We start from the raw sequence: 9,125 nt of genomic DNA on the forward strand, positions 1-9,125 counted from the left end.
CTGTCTGCCATCTTACCAAAATTCTCTGTTAACTTATTCTTGCATTTCAGAATCATCCCAGTTCCAAGGTGGCCCAACTAGATCATTACTGCTTGTATCAGATGGAAAGAGCTGGCTGATTTCTTTTCTGTGTAAAGATAACACTACCCATTATTTATGTGTGTATATATTTTTCTCACTTGAGGTAATCTACAGAGCGACATGCTGCCTCACCAGTTCATTTCTTTCTTGTTTTCTCTAAAACAATTCCTGTTTCAAGGGTTCTATTACTCATGACTGGATTAAGACAGAGACAGAGGTAACAAAATTGTAGACATGGTGCAGCTGTAACAATTTCCAGAATATTTTGGAGTTCTTTTAGTAACTGTTTTGTTATGGATTTTTAGTTTCACATCTGTAATGTTCTTGAATATCTTGTTGAACTATGGTTCTATTATATTTGAGGATGTGTGAGGATGGTTGAATCACCACTCTGCTCACCTTGCAGAAACCAGACCTATGCTGAAAACTGTAGGAAATTCTTTTGAATTCCTCTATTTTATAATATTGTTCAGATGATGTGTAGGTATAAGTAGATTAAAATGGTTACTGATGTATCAGTGGAAGAATTGTTATTTTCCACATTATGAATTTCTGTTATTTTCCACAAATATTTGAGGATTCACACTGATTGACTGAAATTATACAGAAATATTCTTGGCTACAGAATAGAATATCAAGTGCAACATCAAGATTCTTTGCTCAGCTGTGTAATGTTACAAAAGAAGGTCTTTTTCCTCTTTAAAAAAATATAGCAAGGATGTTGTCATATTGAGATTTATTGTTTTAATATGTAAGTTTGACTTCTCCCTTTTGTTCTTAGAAGAAAAAATAAATCTGTGGTCTATATGTGTGCTGCATTCTTTATCAATCCAAAAGGTTGGCTGTTCAAACCCATCAGCTGCTCCATGGGAGAAATAGTTGGCAGCCTGCTTCCATAAAGATTTAGAGCCTTGGAAACCTGATAGGGCAGTTCTACTCTGTCCTATATGATTGATATGAGTTGGAATTGACATCAGTGGATTTGTTTTGTTTGTTTATTGAAACATAAGTCTCCTTATTCTGTTCTCCAGATGGGGAAATTGTTATGTGACTGGCCTAAGGTCACATAGCTAATGTTGCAGAGCCCAGTGTTTGGACCATTTTGTTTATTTATTTAATTTTATTGTTATTTGGGTGAAAATTTACAGAGAAAATTCATTTTCCATACAGCAGTTCACATACAGTTTGTCTCATGATATTGGCTGTAACTTCCCACAATGCAGCCACTTCCTCCCCATAGCCACCTCTTCCCTATGCCCTTCACTCTCATGCACTTCCGCTCCTCAAGCTGTCTCCCTTTGCATACTCAGCTCTTCTATTCTCCCATGATTGATCTCTCCAAGGAGTGTATCTACCTAATGTAAACGTTCAGCTTATGTGCCTATCTGTGGTTGGCTGGAATTCCAATTTGTTGGTGGGTTCAATTCCAGACCTGAAGGAGCAGCTAGGTGCCACAGTCCCAGGAGTCTCACCAGGCTCTATCAGATTAGCATACCTGGTCCTTTTTTTTTTTTTTGATCACATGGTGTACCAGTCCCTTGGATTAACTGTTTCCATGGGTCTTTGCTTTTCTTCATCCTTCTTTGCTCTGGACTAGGAGAGATCCATCATTGCATCTAAATGGCTGCTTGAAAGCTTTTAAGATTCCAGTTACTACTCACCAAAGTAGGATGTAAATAATGTTTTTTGTGTAATATACTATACAATTTGAGTTTGATGTCCCCTGTGATCATGGTCCCACTGGTTCAACTATTTGCTCCCTCTGGGTAGCTGGCAGTGGCCAAGACATGACTACAACCTTATCCCTTGTCCACTCTACTATATACCTGGAAATTTTTATAGAACATGCAAATACAGTTGTAGAAATATTGTCTGCCAACCCTATACATGGTCATGGGCACACTATCCCCTGCATAAAAAAAAAAAGCAAACTCACTGCTCTCAAGTCCATTTGACTCATAGCTGCCCTTACTTGTATTTTTGAGGTGGTGTCTCTGTGGAATAAGTTACTCAATCTTCCTTCCAAGGAGTGGCTTTCAGGTTTGAACCAGCAACCTTCTGGTTAGCAGTCAAATGCCTTAGGCACTACATCAAATTGCTCAGCCTGTCCACCCATCTATCCACCCTTAGATCAATGTTTGCCATTACTGATAATGCAGTACTGTATGTGCAAAAGGGTTCATCTTTGTTGTCTGTACCACCCATGCACCTCTCTATGTCTTCTTCTTCCTCAATACCACCGTGTTGATGACTCACATTTGGTACATTACCCTTCTCTTCACTCAAGTCAGCACTTGACTTTTCCTATCTAGCAGTGTTCCCTCCCCTCCTTTCCCACCCCTGGTAACCAACAAAGAAAATTTCCTTCCATATATAAACCTTTCCTTGACTTTTTACAATAATGGACTAATACAATATGTGTGCTTTGTGATTGACTTATTTCACTCAGCATAATGCTCTCCAAGTTGATCTATGTTATGTGGTGTTTTGCAGATTTTAGTTTATTCTTTAGGGTTGCATAGTATTCCATTGGGTGTGTGTACTACAGTTTGGTTATCCCTTCTTCTGTTGATGGGCACCTAGGTTATTTCCATCATCTTTTTGCTATTTGAAATAGTGCTGTGATGAACATGGGTATGCATATATCTGTTATTGTCCTGGTTTTCATTTCTTTAAGATATATACCTAGTAAGAGAATTTCTGGGTCAAAAGGTATTTCTAATTCCAATTTTGTAAGGAATCAACATACTGCTTTGCATGGTTGCTGTGTCATTTTACACTCCCACCCACAGTGTATGAGAATTCCAATCTCTGTACATCCTCGCCAGCATTTGTTATTTTCTGTCTTATTGAACTTTGCTACTAGTGCTGGGAAAAGATAGTATCTCATTGTTGTTTGGATTTGCATCTGTCTAGTGGCTAATGAGGAAGTCTGGTAGTGTAGTACCTAAGGTGTTTGACTACTAACCAGAAGGTTGGTGGTTCAAACCCACCAGCCACTCCTTGGAAGGAAGGTTGGGTAATCTACTTCCATAGTGATACTGCCTCAGAAACCCAAGGAGAGCTCGCTATGAGTCAGATCTGACTCTACAGCAGTAAGTAAATAATAGCCAATGATTGTGAACATTTCTTCATATGTTTGTTGGCTGCCTGAACATCCTCTTTGGTGAAGTGTCTAATCATATCTTCTGCCCAATTTTTCATTGGATTATTTGTCTTTTTGTTATTGAGGTGCTGGAGTTTTCTATACATTTTAGAGATATATCCCTTGTCAGATATGTCATTGCCAAATATTTTTTCCCAATCTGTAGATTCTCTTTTGACACTTGGAGAAGTCTTTGGAAGCACATAAAAATTTAATTTTTATAAGATCCCATTCATCTAGTTTATCTTCAGCTGTTTGTGCATTTTGGCTTATGCTTGATGGTCTATTCATGCCACATATTAGGGCCCCTAAATTTGTCCCCAGTTTTTCCTTGAGGAACTCTTTAATTTTAGGAACTCTTTAGTTTTAGGTTTCACATTTAAGTCTTTGATCCATCTGTAACCGCCCCCCCCCCAAAAAAAAAAAAAAACAACCAGCAAACACACTGCCATTGAGCTGGATCTGACTCATGGCGACCCCTCCGAGGAGTGACTGGTTGTTTTAAACCACCAGTCTTCTGGTTAGCAGTCAAGTGCCACCTGTAGTTAATTTTTTTAAATTGGTATGAGGTATAGATCTTGTTTCATTTTTCTGCAAATGGATATTCAATGTTGCCAGCACCATTTGTTAAACAGACAATCTCTTCTCCATTTAATGGATTTCAGACTTTTGTTAAAGATCAGCCAATCATAGGTAGATGGATCTATTTATGGGTTGAACCATTTTTTTTATCCCAGAAATGAATGGTAAGAAAGAAAAAGAGAATTGTGAAAGAATAAGCTTGACAGAGGAGCAGGCAAGATGCCTGTAGCAGAGAGACATCAGCAATTAAGCTTTCGTGACAAACTAGAGAAATGAAAATGGCACTAGAGAAGTTTTATTTTAAAGATTTAAATATTTAATAGCTACATATTTAAATACTACTAAATATGTTTATATAAATTAATTATGTATAATTTTATAAATATATGCCTAAAATATATGTTTAATTAGATATATTATTAAAATTATATTTTAATAAAAATAATCATTTTTTGTGATGGTAAGACTATGGCATTTGGGGAAAGGCTCTTTGAGGAGGTCTGTAATAATTTAATTGGTATCAAGTCCTTGATCCAACATAACACTAATGTTTACTTATTAATTGAAAAGATTTAGGCACGTCTATACAAAGTTCTCATTCTTCCTCCTTGATGAACAAAGATTGGAACAGAATTTTCTAACCACTGCATAGCAGTTAGTATAGTAAATGGGTTACAGATGGAAGTACTGACCCTGGGGAAATCTAGTTTGGATGGTATTGTCATAGTTTCTGTTTGATTTTTCTGGTAGTTTTTACCATAGTAAAGATCTCTTGGGAGGTCAAGAATAGAGGGGTTGATAGCAGGAGTCTCTGGGTTTGGCAAAAGGTAAGGACTGGGTTATTAACTGAAAGGTTGGTGGTTGAACACACCAGTGATGCCTCAGAAGAAAGACTTACAATCTGCTTCCTAAAGATCACAACCATGAAGACCTTAGAAATTGTAGCGCTACCATTTAACTGACATCAGCCAGAATCCAATAGAAGGAAATTGCTTTTTTTGTTTGTTTGTTTGTTTTGATTGTGAAAGGAAATTCATGGATTTGGCAGAGAGCAAGAACAATGAGACAACATGGCTCTCACAGCTCCATTTCAACTACCCACACAAATAAGTATCTACCACTTGGATTCCTGTTGCAGCAATCAAATGTAGAAGTGTACAGTCCACACTATGGACAAGGGCTCGATAGAACTGCTGGAGAAATTTGTGTTTTAGGCAAGAGAGTGTGCAGTCTTAGGTACTGTGGTCTATGGTGGAGTGAGGCTAGGCAGGGAACACTAATGGTCACCACTTCAAGCAGAAATCTTAATCTCTGTTCTCCCATATCACTTGTTAACTGCTTTTGAATTGACTCTCATCTGACAGGGATTCCATGCACTATGAGATTGAACCTTTGTGATTCATAGATTTTCACTGGTTAATTTTCTAATAGATTGCAAGCCTTTCTTCCTAATCTGTCTTAGTCTGGAAGCTCTGCTGAAACCTGTTAAGCATGACAACAACATACAAGCTTCCACTAACAGATGACTTGTGGCTGTAGTTGAGATTCATTGATCAGAATCCAATCTGGGTCTCCACTCTGGAATCTCAGAATCCTACAAATGAACCACCACTGCTCCCCTCCCCTGCTCCTTAAAAAAAAAAAAAAAAAAAAAACTAAACCTGTAAGATGACAGAATAGTCAGAAAGACTGCACAGACCCTCTTCAACAAAGAAAAGGTAGACCAATTAACAGAGAAACAGAAGATAATCCTTGAGCCCTGAGCTTTGAAGGAAAGGATATAGAAGTGGACTAAACTCCAACTAGTAGAACTTGCATGAAAATACAAAAAAAGGAGATATACAGAGCTGTGGTCTGTCAGGTATCCTGATGGCACAAACAGCTTGCATATTGCTGAATGGTGTTAGGACCTAAGAATTAAACTAAATATCAGCCCTGCTAGTCAGGAGCTACATGGAGGATGGCACTGATGGCTGGTGAATAAAAGGGGAAGCAGAGAAGAGGAAGGCAGGCTGAGCTGTGAACTTTTGCTTGTCCAGAGGGTGCAGGTATTTTAAATATTTACAAGTGGTTTGACCATTTTGGATATTTAAAGTGACAGTGTTCTTCCAGATTCCAGGGACTTAAGAATAGGCTGACTTGCCAGGAACTACAATGATGGAAATACTAATGGTTTGTTTGTTCTTTTTGATTGTGAAAGGAAATCCATGGATTTGGCAGAGAGCAAGAACAAGGAGACAACATGGCTCTCATTGCTCCATTTCAGAAATCCATGACTGGAAAGTGGGAGACAGAAACAATGCCCATAGAACACAACTACAATTACACTTTTTACAGCTTCACTTACTAAGTGAGAGCCTCCACTTCCTTCTCCACCAACTGGCCCATGATAAATGACCACCAAGAAGAGCTTGACTCACCCTCAACTGCTTTTCACAAACAGTTAACAGAGATCTAAGTATGACAATGTCACAATGTCTCTGAGAAAATAGACACAAAGGAGCAAGATAAAGTGGTAGAAAAAAGGGAGCAGGATACAGACCCAGACAACATCCCTGAGGAAGAAGCAGCATTAGAACTCCCCGATAAGGAGTTCAAAAGAATTATATTTAGGTATCTTCAAAGGATTGAGACACAGATCAAGAAAAACACTGATAAAATTAAGCAGAAAACAGACAAAACCCTAGAACAATTACAGAAGAAAATAAAAGAACAAAATGACAAAATAAATGAAAAAGTAGAAATGATATAAAATCTACAGATAGATATCCAGCAGATTAATACTAAATGTCAGAAATATATAACTCATTGAAAGGGCAAAGGAGGAGAATTGAATCAATGGAAGACAGAATTAATGAGATTGAACACAAATACCTGAATACTTCTTTGGAAGGGGATCAATCAGAAAAAAGATCAAAACAAAATGAAGAAAGCCTAAGGTTCATGAAAACAAAATGAAGAAAGCCTAAGGTTATAAAAAGGAATAACCTACATGTAATTTGAATTCCAGAACAGGAAGAGAAAAAGAAAACTACTGAGAAAATTGTCCAAGATTTATTGGAAGAGAACATCCCTGATATGCTGAAAGAGGAGAATATATCCATTCTGGAATTCCAATGAACGCCAAGCAGGATAGATCCCAAAAGAAAATCTATGACATATCATCATCAAACTCATCAAAACCAGAGACAAAGAAAAACTCCTGAAAGCATCAAGGGGAAAAAAAAAAAAAAAAAGTTACTCACAAAGTACAGCCAATAAGACTAAGCTCTGATTTCTCAACAGAGACCATGCAAGTGAGAAGGCAATAGGATGGTATATATAAAACCCTGAAAGATAAAAATATCCCACCGAGATTTATATACCTGGCAAAATTGTCCCTCAAATATGATGTGAAATTAGGAGATATTCAGATAAGCAGAAATTAAGGGAATTTTTTAAAACCAGACCAATCTTACAAGGTATACTAAAGGGAGTCCTTTGAACAGAGAACCAATAATAACAAACAACAACCGACCAATAATACACAAAATGACATAACTCAGAAACCTTAACACAGCTATGGAAGTATCTAAAGTAAATACGCTGAAAAAATTATAAACAGGGAACCAGAGACAACAATTGGCAAATGAGGACAACTACAAACCAAAAAAGATGAGAAAAATAGTGTATTTACAGAACTTCTAAATAGTGAGGAAGTCAAGAGAGTTGCAAGATAGAATGGACTGTTTTAAACTTGGGGAAAAAAATATAAATCACAAGGTAACCTCAAACAAAGATGATAAACCGTCACATCACATAAAATAGAGGAGAAGCACAAATATTTAGCAAATACTAAATCAATAGCAACAAAGGAAATGATAACATAATTCATAAACAATAAGCTCAGCACAGAAAATTATATGGAACAAAGAAATCAGGGACACCATGAAAAAACATAACAAAATGACAGCAACCAATTCATACTTGATAATTACACTGAATGTTAATGCACCACTCAAGAGACAGAGAATTGCAGACTGGATAAGAAAACATAACCCAACAATATGCTGTCTACAAGATACACACTTTAAGACAAAAACCACTGTGGTGTAGTAACGTACTTAGTGTGACTTTCCTACCCATAAGTCTTTGTAAACTCTGAGGTGCAATTTGCCATGAGCAACTGAGGAGCTCCTGATTGCTAAAGTTATCCACCTGGGGTATTTCTGTTAAGTAGTGGAACAAAGCGATGTTCCAGGAAGTTTGTTCTCTCTCAGGTGCTTAGAATTCTGATGTTATGATTAGTTAGTTTGACCACTCTGCCAGGCTCAAAAGGAGGCCTCCTTGAGGCAGAATAAGTCTCTCTGACTGCTGGCTGAAAAGGATGTGCTGCTGAGAGAAATGTGCTCCTGAGAGAAATGCTTTCCTGAGAAACATGCTCCTGAGAGACATGCACTGCTGGGAAAGAGGTGCAAGATACATGCATTACTGAGAGAGACACTCATTGCTGAGAGAAACTGTTGGCTGAGAGACAGCAGGCTGAGAGATACTGAACATTTTTCCTGAACTTGAATTGTAACCTGGTGCTTCTCTAATAAACCCTATAATCTGTGAGTTCTGTGTGGTGGTGGTTGCTGCAGGAGGAACGATGGTGTCAGGGTTGATGAAAGGGCTGGAGGGTGGCAGCATGTCTAGCCTTGCAGGAATAGGCCTTGGGCTATTGATGATGATTCCATCTTTCTCTTGTGCAGTTAGAGGAGGTCAGAAGATGTGGCCTCCTTGCACCTTTAGCAACCACCATATGAGACAAGGAAGGACATTATATAATGATTAAAGGATCCATTGAACAAGAAGATACAAGAAAAATAAATATATATGGGCTCAATGAAAGAGCCCCAATTTACATAAATCATACTTTAGCAGAATTGAAAAGACAAACTGATAACTCCACAGTCATAGTAGGAGGCTTTAATATAAAACTTTCAATGAAAGAACAACTAGAAAGAAACTCAACAAAGATGCAAAAAGACTAAACAATGTAATCCACCAACCTGAACTTATAGACAGCTACAGAGCACTTCATCCAACAACAGCACAATATATATTCTTTTGCAGTGCACATGGAACATTCTCCATGACAGACCATATGTTAGGCCATAAAACAAGGCTTAGTAAGTGGAAAACCATTGAAATACTGCAAAGCATCTTCTCAGATCACAATGCTATCAAATTAGAAATCAACAATAGGAAGATCAATGGAAAAAGACCAAACACATGGAAACTGAACAACACCCTCCTTGAGAAAGACTGGGTAACAGAAGAAATCAAAATTGAA

Source organism: Orycteropus afer, unplaced genomic scaffold, assembly GCF_000298275.1.
Source record: "Orycteropus afer afer isolate SDZICR_OR568_19922 unplaced genomic scaffold, OryAfe1.0 scaffold00325, whole genome shotgun sequence".
NCBI classification, from domain to species: domain Eukaryota; kingdom Metazoa; phylum Chordata; class Mammalia; order Tubulidentata; family Orycteropodidae; genus Orycteropus; species Orycteropus afer.